The sequence below is a fragment of the Pseudophryne corroboree genome, chromosome 1 (assembly GCF_028390025.1).
Source record: "Pseudophryne corroboree isolate aPseCor3 chromosome 1, aPseCor3.hap2, whole genome shotgun sequence".
NCBI classification, from domain to species: domain Eukaryota; kingdom Metazoa; phylum Chordata; class Amphibia; order Anura; family Myobatrachidae; genus Pseudophryne; species Pseudophryne corroboree.
This window is the reverse complement of record NC_086444.1, coordinates 59,884,222-59,902,971: the sequence shown is the minus strand read 5'-3', so window position 1 is coordinate 59,902,971 and position 18,750 is coordinate 59,884,222. Positions and strand designations below refer to the sequence as shown.

At 44.4% G+C, this 18,750-nt stretch overlaps 1 long non-coding RNA gene across 1 annotated transcript; it reads left to right on the top strand.

The window, feature by feature from the left end:
- Positions 1–5,411: 5,411 nt before the first annotated feature.
- On the top strand, positions 5,412–18,085 carry LOC134916137 (uncharacterized). Its single transcript, XR_010177406.1, has 4 exons — positions 5,412–5,637; positions 15,639–15,713; positions 15,787–15,999; positions 16,600–18,085. It is a non-coding gene; the product is annotated as an uncharacterized LOC134916137 (long non-coding RNA).
- The last annotated feature ends 665 nt before the right edge of the window (positions 18,086–18,750 follow it).

The following is an 18,750-nucleotide window of genomic DNA, read 5'->3' as shown; positions in this document are numbered from 1 at the left end:
GCCAAACACTGTTTCTGGCCATGGCTGTACCTCAGGCACAGCTGATCCCGCAACTGGTGATTCAAAAGTTGGGAGGTATGCAATACCTCATTAAAGGTTAGAAGCATCCAGCACTCTAAATAGTGGAGAAGCTGCCTCTAGTAATCAGCGGCAACTGTACCTATCATTTTATAGCATGTACTTGATAAATGCTAGCTACGCGGAGATTAGTTGCTATGGGCAACTTCTCCACTCTTTAGAAGGCTTGTTACATCTTCCGCAAATACCACTAAAATGAAAATAGATGTCATAATAATAATAATAATTTAAAAATAATAATAATAATAATAATAAAAATAATAATAATACAGGTTGAGTATCCCTTATGCTTGGGACCAGAGGTATTTTGGATATCGGATTTTTCCGTATTTTGGAATAATTGCATACCATAATGATTTATCATGGTGATGTGACCTAAATCTAAGCAGAGAATGCATTTATGTTTCATATACAACTTTTACACACAGCCTGAAGGTAGTTTTAGCCAATATTTTTGATAACTTTGTGCATTAAACAAAATGTGTGTACAATCACACAATTCATTTGTTTCATGTACACCTTATACAAACAGCCTAAAGGTCATTTAATACAATGTTTTTAATAACATTGTGTATTAAACAAAGTTTGTGTACATTGAGCCATCAAAAAACAAATGTTTCACTATCTCACTCTCACTTAAAAAAGTCCGTATTTCGGAATATTCTGTATTTCGGAATATTTGGATATGGGATACTCAACCTGTAATAATAATAATAATAGAACATTCAAATTAAACGTAACTTTTTTTTGTTCTTTAATCAGAAACTCATACCATAGAATAATATCACAAAGATACAGATAATGCACTTGTCAGGTTTTCCAGTGTGTTCTGCTCCATCTCCAAATTGTCCACCAGGCTACATAGGTGATAGTGCAATGTAGCGGTGGCTCCTGCCTTGTCGGAGTAGGAGGGCTGCTGCTGGCAATTGTCGGGTCTCCGCTGCCGTCTGGATCGGTACACAGATGTGCATGCACAAAACCATGGCTTCTATGGATTGCATCAGCTGCAGCCCATAGACGCCGGCTAGGGCTGAGGAGGCAGGGAGCTGGCTATTGCAACCTGGTCTGGCAGTCCTGGAGCGAGGAAGCACCTCCCAATGGGAATGCCTGTAGTGTCTGCGACTGGCAGGTATGATGCTGTCACTGACAGTCACAATGAAGCCAGTGCAGTCTCCCAGACTGCATCTGGCTCACTGACACTATAGAGTGAGGTGGTAGATTTTACCAGGGGGTCAACGCCTTAGATGTCATATGGTTTATGGGCTTACACTTCTTTTGCTTTACTGATATTGGATTGGTTTTTATAGAAAAACAAGATAGACGGGATGTAATGACGCCCGAGTTCAGTGGCCATGCAGGATGCTGGCCGAACTAGGATATTTTTTTTCAAGGAGCAATCACTTACAACGCAAAACCATGTCTTGTAAGTGATTGCCCCTTTAAAATAACATCCGAGTCCGAGGTGGAGACCTCTGTGTTTATTGATGGCAGAATGGGGATGGTCTGTGTACTAATATCCCTCATCTCTGGAATTCTTTACAACTTTTACAGTATGGGGGCACATTTTTTGAAAGAGGAGGCTATGAACATGGGTTATTGGCACATGAGCGCGCATAACCCGGGTTCATGTGGCAAGGATAGGCTAAGGCCTTGGCCTGTGTTTATGACTGGTGGTTCTGCATCTCATAATGATCACGTAAGCCCTCCTCCCTGTATAAGAGTTAAAAAAATTAAACTTGTTAAGGCACAGGAACCAACTGTGCATTCAGAAATATCACCAATCCCCAAGGAGACTCCAAGTGTGTACGCGGTTGCAATGTATAAGCCTGACCCTTCCAATACTGTATGGGAAGAGGAGGCTCCTTCCACCATTTGTATGCCCTCTGCAAGTGTTGGGTGGAGCAGCGCCAGTCAACGTGCTGACACTGAGATTGAGGATGTCACTGTAGAAGTACAACAGGATGAGGAGGATATTGGTGTAGGTGGCGCTAATGAGAATGTTGACGATGAGGATTTTGACAATGGGGATGTGGTTTGTTTAAATAAGGCTTCAGTGGAGACAGTTGTTGCCCATGGTATGAAAAAGACCATTGTCATGCCTGGGCAAAAGACAAAAACATCCACCTCTTCTGTGCGTAATTATTTCTTTACAAACCCGGACAATATCTCTCTAGCCATCTGTAGCCTTTGTAAAGCCATTGCAAGTAGAGGTATGGACCATAACCACCTAGGAACCTCCTCCCTGTTACGACACTTGCAGTGCATATACAGATGAAGACACGCTAGTCGTGGCTCCGTCTGTGCCTGGGTGGAGACGCACCTCATTCACTAGAATGGGAGAGCGTCTCTGCCGCGCGCACGGACGGAGATGCTCAGAATGGGAGCATCTCTGTGCACTCCCGACGTGACTAGGCGGACGGATCACCCAGTCACGCTGGGAGTGCACGCCTGCGATGGAGCCACCTCAGATGAGCGTGGCTCCATCTGTATCACAAGTTGTTGAAACATTCAGTAACTTTGGAAAAGAACGTAACCAGTCCAGCAACACCTAGCTCCATTTTTTCTGTTGGATCCAAGCGCCTGCAATCCCCCCCTCCAACACCCTCATTGTCAATTTCCTCCTCAATCACAATCGGAAGTAGTCCTGTATCCAATTCTTCCGGAGGATCCTCAAGGGCTACGCTGTTGCTTACTGCTGCTGCTGTTGCTGCTGGAAGTCAATCTTCATCCCAGAAGGGGACCAGAAACACTACTTGTTGTTTAACAAAACAATTGACTGTTCAACAATCCTTTGCAAGGAAGATGAAGTATGACAACAGTGACCCAGTTGCCAAACGTATTACTTAGGCCATAACAACTATGCTGGTGTTAGACGTGCATTCAGTATCTGCCATTAGTGCAGTGTGATTTAGACAGTTGATGGACATACTGTGTCCCCGGTACCAAATCCCGTCTAGATTCTACTTCACTAGGCAAGCAATTCCCGGACTGTACAGGGACATTAAGAAAAGTGTTATGTGTCCTCAGAAATTCCATTGTAACCACTGTCCACTTAACCACGAATATGTGGACAAGTGGAACAGGGCAAACTAAAGTCTATATGACTGGGCCGGCCAATTGGGTAGATGTATGGCCTCCCGCAGCAACAACAGCAGCGGCACCAGTAGCAGCATCTCACAAATGCCAACTCATTCAAAGACAGGCTACGCTGTGTATCACCGGTTTCAGTAAAAGGCACACAGCTGACAACCTCTTACAAAAACTCAGGGAAATCATTGTTCAACAGCTTACCCCACTTGGACTCTCCCTGGGATTTGTGATATCTGACAACACCAACAATATTGTGAAAGCATTACATTTGGGCAAATTCCAACATGTCCCATGTTTTGCACATACAATTAATTTGGTGGTGTAGAATATTTTTTAAAATGACAGGGGCGTGCAGGAGATGCTGTTGGTGGCCCCAAAAATGTATGGGCATTTTCAACATTCAGCAACTGCATGTCGAAGACTGGCGCGCCAGCAAATACTCCTGAACCTGCCCTGCCATCATCTGAAGCAAGAGGTGGTAACAAGGTGGAATTCTACCCTTTATATGCTTCAGCAGATGGAGGAGCAGCAAAAGGCCATTCAAGCCTACACGTCCACCTATGATATAGACAAAGGAGGGGGAATGCACCTGAGTCAAGCACAGTGGAGAATAACTTCTGTGTTGTGCAAGGTTCTCAAACCCTTCAAAATTGCCACACGTGAAGTCAGATCTGACACTGCCAGCTTGAGTCAGGTCATTCCCCTCATGAAGCTTTTGCAGGATTCAAGGGTCATCAATCTCTTGAAATCAGATCACTATATTTTGGCGACCATAATTGATCCTAAGTTTAAGTCATACATTGGGCAATATTTACTAATATTCGTGTTTGAGTCGGTTTGTGTAGTGTTTAAACTCGTTTTGTATCGGGTGCATTTTCATGCAACTTTTTGAATCCATGGCCCTCATTCCGAGTCGTTCGCTCGGTAATTTTCTTCGCATCGCATCGTTTTTCTGCTTAGTACGCATGCGCAATGTTCGCACTGCGACTGCGCCAAGTAATTTTGCTATGAAGATAGTTTTTTTACTCACTCAGTTTTTCTTCACTCCGGCGATCGTAGTGTGATTGACAGGAAATGGGTGTTACTGGGCGGAAACACGGCGTTTTATGGGCGTGTGGATAAAAACGCTACCGTTTCCGGAAAAAACGCGGGAGTGGCTGGAGAAACGGAGGAGTGTCTGGGCGAACGCTGGGTGTGTTTATGACGTCAAACCAGGAACGACAAGCAGTGAACTGATCGCAGATGCCGAGTAAGTCTGAAGCTACTCTGAAACTGCTAAGTAGTTTGTAATCGCAATATTGCGAATACATCGTTCGCAATTTTAAGAAGCTAAGATTCACTCCCAGTAGGCGGCGGCTTAGCGTGTGTAACTCTGCTAAAATCGCCTTGCGAGCGAACAACTCGGAATGAGGGCCCATATACGCAAAGTTACTAAGCATTCGAGTTTATTGTTTTCGTGTTTTCCGATGTCGATGCCAGTCGTTTTTTTTTGCCACATTTACGGCCGTCATTGTCGTTTGCGTACGTGTTTGTGTTGGATTTGCTGTTTTTTTCACTAAGTTAAACGCGGCAGGGTTTTTTTTTCCAGCGGCCGCATTTTCACTTTCAGTTTCGATTTTCATCCCCGTTCGTGATTGGTTGTGTTTCAGATGGTAGGAGTGTCTGTGCGCAACCATATAAATACGCCCCAAACCGTCCGCACCTCGTAGGTTTAGTTTGTGGTTTGAAGAGGAGTGTTGGTAGCGATTTCTGAGTGTGGTATTGTGTTTGAAAGTCGTCTTGTCATTCTTGTTGTCTTGTATTTTGTGGTTTTGTCTCATTTTTAGTCCAAGTTATTTTTCTCTATAGTCCCTTGTCAGTGTGTGTGTGTGTGTGTGTGTGTGTGTGTGTGTGTGTGTGTGTGTGTGTGTGTGTGAGTTGTGTAGTGGTAGTGGAGTGTGTTGTTTGTCTTTTTTTTTCCTGTGTTAACTGTTTAGACACACAATTGTGTGACTCAGAGCAGAGCCGTAACTAAGGGGGGGCTAGGGGGGCATGTGACCTGGGCGCCGGATTGGAGGGGGCTCCGCAACGCTTACACCCCCTCCGAGTCCCGATGGGCACAGGTCCCTTCGTCGGAGCAGCACAAAGCAGTCCAGGCTCTACTAGCTGGTGTGTGATTAAACTGAAAATAAACTACAGCTCCCAGAAGCCCTTGCTGCGGGAGCTGTAGTTTACTTTCAGTTTCTTCTTTGCTGACAGTCGTGTGCTGCCTGTTGTGCCCTAAGACGGGGCACAGGGAACAAGTTACCCCAGCCCCCCCTGCTGCCTTTGATAACCGCAGCAGTGCACTATTGCACTGCTGAGCTGGAAAAATGAATGGTCCGAAAAGGGGGCGGAGCTACACGGCACTTTACTCAGTGCCAGGCCAGCCAGCACCATCGAAGAGAGGAGGGGAGAGGAGCAGCAGCAGCACACACCAAAGCCTAAATAGTGAGTGTGACACTGTATGTGTGTGCAACTACTATATGTGTTGTGCATGTGTGTGACTGTATGTGAATAGGTGTGTCACTACATATCTGTATGCGTGCTTGTGTGTCACTGTATGTATGTGTGACTATGTATGTATACAGGTGTGTGACTATGTACGGGATCCGGTCTGAAGATCGACAGTGTCTAGGTTGACAATGTTTAGGTCGACCACTATAGGTCGACAGTCACTAGGTCGACATGGATGGAAGGTCGACAGGGTTTCTAGGTCGACATGTGCTAGGTCGACAGGTCTAAAGGTCGACATGAGTTTTTCACTTTTTTTGGATTTTTTCATACTTAACGATCCACGTGGACTACGATTGGAACGGTGAAGTGTGCTGAGCGAAGCGGTAGCGGAGCGAAGGCACCATGCCAGAAGCATGGCGAGCGAAGCGAGCCATGCGAGGGGACGCGGTGCACTAATTTGGGATCCCGGTCACTTTACGAAGAAAACGACACCAAAAAAAATAAAAATCCTCATGTCGACCTTTAGACCTGTCGACCTAGCACATGTCGACCTAGAAACCCTGTCGACCTTCCATCCATGTCGACCTAGTGACTGTCGACCTATAGTGGTCGACCTAAACATTGTCGACCTAGACACTGTAGATAAAACGAACCACACCCCTATGTACGTGAGTGAATTTATGTATGCGTGCGTGTATGTGTTTAGATGTGTGACAGTATGTATGTGTGTGATTTTACATATGTATCAATGTATGGGGTATTATTTCCTTTTTAACTTCATCTGTAGCCCAAATGTCTAACTAAGGGGGTCATTCCGAGTTGATCGCACGTAGCAGTCAACTAGACACCGCCTATGGGGGAGTGTATTTTAGCATAGCAGGGTTGTGATCGCTTGTGCAGCCCTGCTATGCTAAAAAAGTTTTGTGTAAAACAAGACCAGCCCTAGACTTACCCTGTGCGAGGGATCTAGCGATGAAGGTACCGGAATTGACATCAGACATCCGCCCTCCAAACGCCTGGACACACCTGCGTTCGGATCTCCACGTCTGGGAAACTGTGAGTTGACACCCCGGAACGCCTTCCTCCTGTCAATCTTCTTGCGGTCGCCGTTGCGACCGCTTTCTTAGTATGCGCCGTCGCTGCCCGGAGACTGCCGTCACCAGGCAATGACGCGCCTGCACAATGCGGCCGCCGCACACGCGCAGTTCTGAACCGTTCGCACCGCTGCAATGAACCGCACCGTACAAACGGGTCGGAAATGAGCCCCTGAGTCCAGATAAATGTCTAGAAAAGAAGCTATATAGGAGCTACCAGCCCTTTGCTCTCATGGAGTATATATGGGTTGGGGTTACGTGGCCGGTGCACGGTCAGCATACCGACGCCAGGATCCCGGCCACCAGAATGCCGTCAGGGGGTGAGTGTAAAAAAGCCCCTTGTGGGCTCGGTGGCTCGCTGCGCTCGCCACAGGTTCTATTCCCACTCTATGGGTGTCGTGGACACCAATGAGTGGAAATAGCCCGTTAGCTGGTACTGGCTGATGGCATTGTCAGTCTTCGCACAGAGTTACACGTGGTGGTGGTGGTGGGTTGGTTGTCTGTGCGTGTGCGTGTGTGTGTGCGCGTGCGTGTGTAGGGGGGGGGGGATTACTGTTTTGCCCCGGGTGACAAGAATCCTAGTTTCAGCCCTGCTCAGAGGTGGAGGGTGTGAGTGAGGGGGAGGAGGTCGGTCAGATGGAGGAGGTGAGTGTTAGTGAGGTTAGTGAGGTGGAGGAGGTGGGTGAGGTTGCTGCAGCAGCCTCATGTGACAGTGACAGTCAGAGTGCTCCGCAGCCACGCACCACTACTAAGACTGGGCGGAATGTTAAGTTTAGTTTTGCTGAAAATGTGGCATTGGTGCGTGAGCTGATGAAGTATCAGAGGCAGCTATTTGGCCCTGAGTCCGCCAAGGTGCCAACACGGAGGAAGACGGTGTTGTGGGCGAAAGTTGTTGCTGCTGTCAATAGTGAGGGGGTGGTCAAGCTGACGGAGGACACATGCCGCAAACGGTACTGAGCGCCTGAAATTTTTCGGGTTTTGTGTTTTGGTTTTGGGTTCGGTTCCGCGGCCGTGTTTTGGGTTCGACCGCGTTTTGGCAAAACCTCACCGATTTTTTTTTGTCGGATTCGGGTGTGTTTTGGATTCGGGTGTTTTTTTCAAAAAACCCTAAAAAACAGCTTAAATCATAGAATTTGGGGGTAATTTTGATCCCAAAGTATTATTAACCTCAAAAAACATAATTTACACTCATTTTCAGCCTATTCTGAACACATCACACCTCACAATATTATTTTTAGTCCTAAAATTTGCACCGAGGTCGCTGTGTGAGTAAGATAAGCGACCCTAGTGGCCGACACAAACACCGGGCCCATCTAGGAGTGGCACTGCAGTGTCACGCAGGATGTCCCTTCCAAAAAACCCTCCCCAAACAGCACATGACGCAAAGAAAAAAAGAGGCGCAATGAGGTAGCTGACTGTGTGAGAAAGATAAGCGACCCTAGTGGCCGACACAAACACCGGGCCCATCTAGGAGTGGCACTGCAGTGTCACGCAGGATGTCCCTTCCAAAAAACCCTCCCCAATCAGCACATGATGCAAAGAAAAAGAAAAGAAAAAAGAGGTGCAAGATGGAATTATCCTTGGGCCCTCCCACCCACCCTTATGTTGTATAAACAAAACAGGACATGCACACTTTAACCAACCCATCATTTCAGTGACAGGGTCTGCCACACGACTGTGACTGATATGACGGGTTGGTTTGGACCCCCCCCAAAAAAGAAGCAATTAATCTCTCCTTGCACAAACTGGCTCTACAGAGGCAAGATGTCCACCTCATCTTCACCCTCCGATATATCACCGTGTACATCCCCCTCCTCACAGATTATCAATTCGTCCCCACTGGAATCCACCATCTCAGCTCCCTGTGTACTTTGTGGAGGCAATTGCTGCTGGTCAATGTCTCCGCGGAGGAATTGATTATAATTCATTTTAATGAACATCATCTTCTCCACATTTTCTGGATGTAACCTCGTACGCCGATTGCTGACAAGGTGAGCGGCGGCACTAAACACTCTTTCGGAGTACACACTTGTGGGAGGGCAACTTAGGTAGAATAAAGCCAGTTTGTGCAAGGGCCTCCAAATTGCCTCTTTTTCCTGCCAGTATAAGTACGGACTGTGTGACGTGCCTACTTGGATGCGGTCACTCATATAATCCTCCACCATTCTATCAATGTTGAGAGAATCATATGCAGTGACAGTAGACGACATGTCCGTAATCGTTGTCAGGTCCTTCAGTCCGGACCAGATGTCAGCATCAGCAGTCGCTCCAGACTGCCCTGCATCACCGCCAGCGGGTGGGCTCGGAATTCTGAGCCTTTTCCTCGCACCCCCAGTTGCGGGAGAATGTGAAGGAGGAGATGTTGACAGGTCGCGTTCCGCTTGACTTGACAATTTTGTCACCAGCAGGTCTTTCAACCCCAGCAGACTTGTGTCTGCCGGAAAGAGAGATCCAAGGTAGGCTTTAAATCTAGGATCGAGCACGGTGGCCAAAATGTAGTGCTCTGATTTCAACAGATTGACCACCCGTGAATCCTTGTTAAGCGAATTAAGGGCTGCATCCACAAGTCCCACATGCCTAGCGGAATCGCTCCGTGTTAGCTCCTTCTTCAATGCCTCCAGCTTCTTCTGCAAAAGCCTGATGAGGGGAATGACCTGACTCAGGCTGGCAGTGTCTGAACTGACTTCACGTGTGGCAAGTTCAAAGGGCATCAGAACCTTGCACAACGTTGAAATCATTCTCCACTGCACTTGAGACAGGTGCATTCCATCTCCTATATCGTGCTCAATTGTATAGGCTTGAATGGCCTTTTGCTGCTCCTCCAACCTCTGAAGCATATAGAGGGTTGAATTCCACCTCGTTACCACTTCTTGCTTCAGATGATGGCAGGGCAGGTTCAGTAGTTTTTGGTGGTGCTCCAGTCTTCTGTACGTGGTGCCTGTACGCCGAAAGTGTCCCGCAATTTTTCTGGCCACCGACAGCATCTCTTGCACGCCCCTGTCGTTTTTTAAAAAATTCTGCACCACCAAATTCAAGGTATGTGCAAAACATGGGACGTGCTGGAATTTGCCCATATTTAATGCACACACAATATTGCTGGCGTTGTCCGATGCCACAAATCCACAGGAGAGTCCAATTGGGGTAAGCCATTCCGCGATGATCTTCCTCAGTTGCCGTAAGAGGTTTTCAGCTGTGTGCGTATTCTGGAAAGCGGTGATACAAAGCGTAGCCTGCCTAGGAAAGAGTTGGCGTTTGCGAGATGCTGCTACTGGTGCCGCCGCTGCTGTTCTTGCGGCGGGAGTCCATACATCTACCCAGTGGGCTGTCACAGTCATATAGTCCTGACCCTGCCCTGCTCCACTTGTCCACATGTCCGTGGTTAAGTGGACATTGGGTACAACTGCATTTTTTAGGACACTGGTGAGTCTTTTTCTGACGTCCGTGTACATTCTCGGTATCGCCTGCCTAGAGAAGTGGAACCTAGATGGTATTTGGTAACGGGGGCACACTGCCTCAATAAATTGTCTAGTTCCCTGTGAACTAACGGCGGATACCGGACGCACGTCTAACACCAACATAGTTGTCAAGGACTCAGTTATCCGCTTTGCAGTAGGATGACTGCTGTGATATTTCATCTTCCTCGCAAAGGACTGTTGAACAGTCAATTGCTTACTGGAAGTAGTACAAGTGGGCTTACGACTTCCCCTCTGGGATGACCATCGACTCCCAGCGGCAACAACAGCAGCGCCAGCAGCAGTAGGCGTTACACGCAAGGATGCATCGGAGGAATCACAGGCAGGAGAGGACTCGTCAGACTTGCCAGTGACATGGCCTGCAGGACTATTGGCATTCCTGGGGAAGGAGGAAATTGACACTGAGGGAGTTGGTGGGGTGGTTTGCGTGAGCTTGGTTACAAGAGGAAGGGATTTACTGGTCAGTGGACTGCTTCCGCTGTCACCCAAAGTTTTTGAACTTGTCACTGACTTATTATGAATGCGCTGCAGGTGACGTATAAGGGAGGATGTTCCGAGGTGGTTAACGTCCTTACCCCTACTTATTACAGCTTGACAAAGGGAACACACGGCTTGACACCTGTTGTCCGCATTTCTGGTGAAATACCTCCACACCGAAGAGCTGATTTTTTTGGTATTTTCACCTGGCATGTCAACGGCCATATTCCTCCCACGGACAACAGGTGTCTCCCCGGGTGCCTGACTTAAACAAACCACCTCACCATCAGAATCCTCCTGGTCAATTTCCTCCCCAGCGCCAGCAACACCCATATCCTCCTCATCCTGGTGTACTTCAACACTGACATCTTCAATCTGACTATCAGGAACTGGACTGCGGGTGCTCCTTCCAGCACTTGCAGGGGGCATGCAAATAGTGGAAGGCGCATGCTCTTCACGTCCAGTGTTGGGAAGGTCAGGCATCGCAAACGACACAATTGGACTCTCCTTGTGGATTTGGGATTTCAAAGAACGCACAGTTCTTTGCGGTGCTTTTGCCAGCTTGAGTCTTTTCAGTTTTCTAGCGAGAGGCTGAGTGCTTCCATCCTCATGTGAAGCTGAACCACTAGCCATGAACATAGGCCAGGGCCTCAGCCGTTCCTTGCCACTCCGTGTGGTAAATGGCATATTGGCAAGTTTACGCTTCTCCTCCGACAATTTTATTTTAGGTTTTGGAGTCCTTTTTTTTCTGATATTTGGTGTTTTGGATTTGACATGCTCTGTACTATGACATTGGGCATCGGCCTTGGCAGACGACGTTGCTGGCATTTCATCGTCTCGGCCATGACTAGTGGCAGCAGCTTCAGCACGAGGTGGAAGTGGATCTTGATCTTTCCCTAATTTTGGAACCTCAACTTTTTTGTTCTCCATATTTTATAGGCAGAACTAAAAGGCACCTCAGGTAAACAATGGAGATGGATGGATTGGATACTAGTATACAATTATGGACGGACTGCCACGGTTAGGTGGTATAAAAAAACCACGGTTAGGTGGTATATATTATAATAATAATACAATTATGGATGGACGGACTGCCTGCCGACTGCCGACACAGAGGTAGCCACAGCCGTGAACTACCGCACTGTACACTGGTTGATAAAGAGATAGTAGTATACTCGTAACAACTAGTATGACACTATGACGACGGTATAAAGAAAGAAAAAAAAATACCACAGTTAGGTGGTATATATTATAATAATAATACAATTATGGATGGACGGACTGCCTGCCGACTGCCGACACAGAGGTAGCCACAGCCGTGAACTACCGCACTGTACACTGGTTGATAAAGAGATAGTAGTATACTCGTAACAACTAGTATGACACTATGACGACGGTATAAAGAATGAAAAAAAAACCACGGTTAGGTGGTATATATTATAATAATAATACAATTATGGATGGACGGACTGCCTGCCGAGTGCTGACACAGAGGTAGCCACAGCCGTGAACTACCGCACTGTACACTGGTTGATAAAGAGATAGTAGTATACTCGTAACAACTAGTATGACACTATGACGACGGTATAAAGAAAGAAAAAAAAATACCACGGTTAGGTGGTATATATTATAATAATAATACAATTATGGATGGACGGACTGCCTGCCGACTGCCGACACAGAGGTAGCCACAGCCGTGAACTACCGCACTGTACACTGGTTGATAAAGAGATAGTAGTATACTCGTAACAACTAGTATGACACTATGACGACGGTATAAAGAAAGAAAAAAAAATACCACAGTTAGGTGGTATATATTATAATAATAATACAATTATGGATGGACGGACTGCCTGCCGACTGCCGACACAGAGGTAGCCACAGCCGTGAACTACCGCACTGTACACTGGTTGATAAAGAGATAGTAGTATACTCGTAACAACTAGTATGACACTATGACGACGGTATAAAGAATGAAAAAAAAAACCACGGTTAGGTGGTATATATTATAATAATAATACAATTATGGATGGACGGACTGCCTGCCGACTGCCGACACAGAGGTAGCCACAGCCGTGAACTACCGCACTGTACACTGGTTGATAAAGAGATAGTAGTATACTCGTAACAACTAGTATGACACTATGACGACGGTATAAAGAAAGAAAAAAAAATACCACAGTTAGGTGGTATATATTATAATAATAATACAATTATGGATGGACGGACTGCCTGCCGACTGCCGACACAGAGGTAGCCACAGCCGTGAACTACCGCACTGTACACTGGTTGATAAAGAGATAGTAGTATACTCGTAACAACTAGTATGACACTATGACGACGGTATAAAGAAAGAAAAAAAAATACCACAGTTAGGTGGTATATATTATAATAATAATACAATTATGGATGGACGGACTGCCTGCCGAGTGCCGACACAGAGGTAGCCACAGCCGTGAACTACCGCACTGTACACTGGTTGATAAAGAGATAGTAGTATACTCGTAACAACTAGTATGACACTATGACGACGGTATAAAGAATGAAAAAAAAAACCACGGTTAGGTGGTATATATTATAATAATAATACAATTATGGATGGACGGACTGCCTGCCGACTGCCGACACAGAGGTAGCCACAGCCGTGAACTACCGCACTGTACACTGGTTGATAAAGAGATAGTAGTATACTCGTAACAACTAGTATGACACTATGACGACGGTATAAAGAATGAAAAAAAAACCACGGTTAGGTGGTATATATTATAATAATAATACAATTATGGATGGACGGACTGCCTGCCGACTGCCGACACAGAGGTAGCCACAGCCGTGAACTACCGCACTGTACACTGGTTGATAAAGAGATAGTAGTATACTCGTAACAACTAGTATGACACTATGACGGTATAAAGAATGAAAAAAAAACCACGGTTAGGTGGTATATATTATAATAATAATACAATTATGGATGGACGGACTGCCTGCCGACTGCCGACACAGAGGTAGCCACAGCCGTGAACTACCGCACTGTACACTGGTTGATAAAGAGATAGTAGTATACTCGTAACAACTAGTATGACACTATGACGACGGTATAAAGAAAGAAAAAAAAATACCACGGTTAGGTGGTATATATTGTAATACAATTATGGATGGACGGACTGCCTGCCGAGTTCCGACTGCCGACACAGAGGTAGCCACAGCCGTGAACTACCGCACTGTACTGTGTCTGCTGCTAATATAGACTGGTTGATAAAGAGATAGTATACAATACATACAACAATATACTACTATACTGGTGGTCAGGCACTGGTCACCACTAGTCACACTGGCAGTGGCACTCCTGCAGCAAAAGTGTGCACTGTTTAATTTTAAATTAATATAATATTATGTACTCCTGGGGGCTCCTGCTATAACAACCTGCAGTGCTCCCCAGTCTCCCCCACAATTATTATAAGCTTTGCCTTTTATACATTGATGTGCAGCACACTGGGCTGAGCTGAGTGCACACAGACTGAGTCACACTGTGTGACTGGCTGCTGCTGTGTATCGTTTTTTTTCAGGCAGAGAACGGATATAGCAGAGAACGGATATATTATATTAAAATAAATAAAAGTTAACTAACAACAACTGCACTGGTCACTGTGGTAAACTCTGTCTGACTCTGCACAATCTCTCTCTCTCTTCTAATCTAATTTCTAATGGAGAGGACGCCAGCCACGTCCTCTCCCTATCAATCTCAATGCACGTGTGAAAATGGCGGCGACGCGCGGCTCCTTATATAGAATCCGAGTCTCGCGAGAATCCGACAGCGTCATGATGACGTTCGGGCGCGCTCGGGTTAACCGAGCAAGGCGGGAGGATCCGAGTCTGCTCGGACCCGTAAAAAAAACATGAAGTTCGTGCGGGTTCGGTTTCAGAGAAACCGAACCCGCTCATCTCTAGGTACTATGACATAAAGCGACGTGTCAAGTCCAAAATGGCCAAGGAGGCCAAGTCGGTTCGGCAAACCGGTGGTGGGCAGCCCTATATTGCAAGATATCTGGAGTATGAGGAGCCCATGCGGAGTGTCATACCTCCTGAAGTTGTCTCTGCAACCCATGTCCGGGATTCAGATAGGCCAAGGAAGAATGGTGAGCATGTTTTGTTTTGTAATCTGTGTCATGTGACGTTGCATATTACTCCCATCTTCAAGTGTGTGTTTGCAAATACATTGTTTTGGGTCATGTGTTAGCTAAAAGCCAATGTAACATCTTACTTTATTGTATGTCATGTGTTTTTCAGACAGATATTTAGCATGTGTAGTTTGGACTTGTTGTGTCTCTGATTTGTCCTGCAATAATGTTTTCCTTTTGGGCGTTTTTTACGCTAAAAATTATGACTATGTTTTATATATAAGTGATCCATGTTTTTTTTAATTAAAATAAGTCGTTGTCATGTTAGAGGCTGGAGTACTGGAAAGTGGTTTGTAAACCACTTACATATGTAATGTCATCTTTACAGAATGTTATGTTTTTTTTTAAATTTATAAAAATAATATTTTTTTTGCTTGTATTTGTACCGTGACACCATACTGCATTTTTTGAAATCTTAACATTTGCTGTTTTTTTTGTGTGGTCATATAGTGGTAATGTGTATTTGGAGTGCCACATCACAGAGCCAATTAGATATTGCATCTGTATTATTTTTAAAAACAATACAAAATTATTATTTTATTTTTTTTAAATAAAAACCCATTCCTTTAACTTGTGGCCTATGTCAGTGTCCTGTACATGTTTGCTTGTCTTGATGTTGCCATAGTGCATATTTTTTTTTTTTTTTGTATTTCTGGTCCTTATGTTTTTTTGAATTAAAAACCAAGCATTTCTAAAGGAAAAAATGTTTATAAGCATAATGGGTGGATGTATACACAATAGCATGATTTATGAATATATCTCATTTTATACAGTGTCTGAAAAAAGCAGTACTACTCGTCGGCCAGTAAATCCTAACACATCTGATGATGATGACGCTGCGGAAGCAGGTAAAGTGTCCATTGTAGTATAGGGTATGCTTGTAAAGGAATGGGCATAACAAAATTGCACTTTCATTAAAAGGTCCATCAAAAGAAGTATGGAGCAGCAGAAGTGGCTCTTCTGTTAGACATCACCACAAGAAACCTGTGGCCGAAAAGAAAGCAAGGTCGTCTGTCCCGCCACAAACACAGCAGGCTACCCCGCCACGAAGATTATCGTCCGTATGTTCTGTCCCCCCACTCCAAATTTTGGACACACCTCCAAGACGTCATCCACACTCCCCTCATCTTGATTGTGAGTATCAAACTGAAAAAAAAGTGTAAAATGTCAGAACATAATCATAATCAGTCATAACCGCATTAAGTCCAAACACATCCAAAACAAAAATACTTACCGCAGTAAGTAAAAGCTGAAATGGAATCCAAACTAAATGGCCTTGTCCACATCCAGTAAAGATATGTATGTCCACTAGAGTCATACAGTATGACATTGGGTCTAAGATGCTGCAACAAAAAAGCATGTTGGTTTGTTTGTAAAAAGTAAGTTTGTTTTTCCATAAATCTCATGTGTGCTTAAGGTAACATTGCAAAATACCTACAAAAACATTACTATGTTTGTTTGAACAAAGCTATAAGGTAACACATTATGTATTACAATGTTTCTTTTATGCTGGAGAATGTGTGAGCTACAATAAAACTAAAGTGTTTGCTTTCACAATTAAGTAACCAGACACATTTGCCACAAACAGGCATATGTATGTATTTAAGCTATGAGTGATGATGTTGCTAGGCAGAATAGTTTAAAGCAACAGTGAATGACGTGTTCCATGCGTAGTGTTTTTAAATCATTTCACAACCATATGGATAGCTAACGGAGATATGTTTAACATTTCAGCTTCGAGTCCTGGGAACAGCATCCCTCCGCAACAACACCAACACAGTGACACGGAGGAGACAAACATCTTAGAAATGCAGCCATTAATGCAAGGAATGAGCCCCCCAGCACCTGTGAGTACACCACCACAGCAAAGCACACCACCACCACCACAACACAGCCCAACAACACCAGGAACACAAGGCCCTGATCAGGTGTTTTGGAGTATTTGGGCTAGACAGCAGGCCACTAATGAATATTAGTGCGTAAGCAGACACAAATGTTTGCAAGCCTACCATCTCACCTCAGAAGAATCTCAAGAAATCTGAGTCAACAAAATGAGCAAACAACCAGAATAGGCAATACCATTGAACTCATGCGTACAGACACTACACAGGTCATGGGCAACTTAAAGCGCATAATGGAAGAACAGCACAGACTAATGGAAGAACAGCACAGACTAATGGAAGAACAGCACAGACAACAGCTAAGTTATATGAGCATTTTTCAAAACAGTCAAAAGATTAATGATAGTTTATTCAGAATAGTAGACAATCAAAATGCTGCTACACGTGATCTCAATGCCACCCTCACTAACCTGAATGAAACACTCAGATGCATGCACCAACAGCAAACAACCAGCAGTTCTGGTACGACTACTCCAAATATCACGCCAGTCTCATCACCACCAAGACGGTCCACCAGAGCACGCCAACATGACAGTGCTAAAGGCAAAGGGCAGGACAAGCAGCCACCAAAAAAAACGTAACAAAAAGAAGTTAGACATTTGTGATAAGTAAAGTTAACAAGTGTTTTTGATGCTTTACAAAATAGCACACTTAGCTCCTTGCACCTTTTTTTTAACATCATTAATTATAAGTGCACCAAATTAATTGTAAAAAATAATACGCACATTTATTCCTTGTCATTTTTTTTGGGTATTGGAGGAGGAAAATGTTGATGGAGCCACACATACATGTTAGCAGGAAGTAAAGTGACCACTTGATTTTTTTCTAATCATTACTCTTTCTAGATTCCAATCATACTCTTTGCCTGCAGATACAATAATTGCTAGCCAGGCAGAATGTCTTTAGCAGGAAGTAAACTGACCATTTGATTTTTTTCTAATCATTACTCTTTCTAGATTCCAATCATTCTCTTTGCCTGCAGACAATCCAAATTACAATGTTAGTGATACATATCTTAGCTATCTTATCTATACAACATTACAAGATGAACACAATTGAGTGGCGTAAAAAGCTTGTAATATGTTGCCTTTGTTTTGTTTGAAAAACATTGTCCAAATGAATGTCAGTATTGTTGGGACAGGTTTGTGTGTGCTAAAAATTATTAAGCATGTTTTTACACATGATGCTGAAACAAACAAATATGTACTTTAAAAAAAAACTGTTTATAATAATGTATATGTGTGGCAAACTGTGTATTTACTTACACATCATCAAGTTTACAGCATCAAACATTAGGAAATAAATTATTCCTGATTACAGTAAGTTTGTGAGTCTTAAATATGATGGTGCGTTACACATAGGGACACATGTATTCCTCAAGGCAAACATATTATATGTTGAGAAGTGTTTTTTGGGAACACAGGTTCTCAAACTCGGCCATCAGGAACCCACACAGTGCATGTTTTGAAGGTCTACTCACAGAATTGACATGATTAGCTCCACCTGTGAACCTTTTTACATATGTCTGTGAGTAATTCATACACCTGTGCTTCTACTGGGTTACGAGAAAAACATGCACTGTGTGTGGTCCTGGGGGCCGAGTTTGTGAACCTGTGCATTAGGACATTACACACAATGATAAAGTGAAATACTAAATCGATGATGTGGGCTTGTAAGAAATTAGCACTGTAAGTTTCGAACACTTATCCAGACTTAATGCATGCCACTCATAATCTGTTGTTTTGATATTAAAAAGACACACAATACACATGCAACATTTGTTGATCATATAGCGAGGGTATGTTTGTATGTGTCAAGGAGACAGACACATTCTGAGTAATGGATTTTGACCAAAAAAACAAAACATCTATTTATGAAGACACAACAAATGAAATAAGCAAACCAAGCTTACCTTAGAAATAGCTATTGATGATGTGTTGCCTAACCTGCCTCCCTACATCAGTACTCCAAGTATCACCAGATG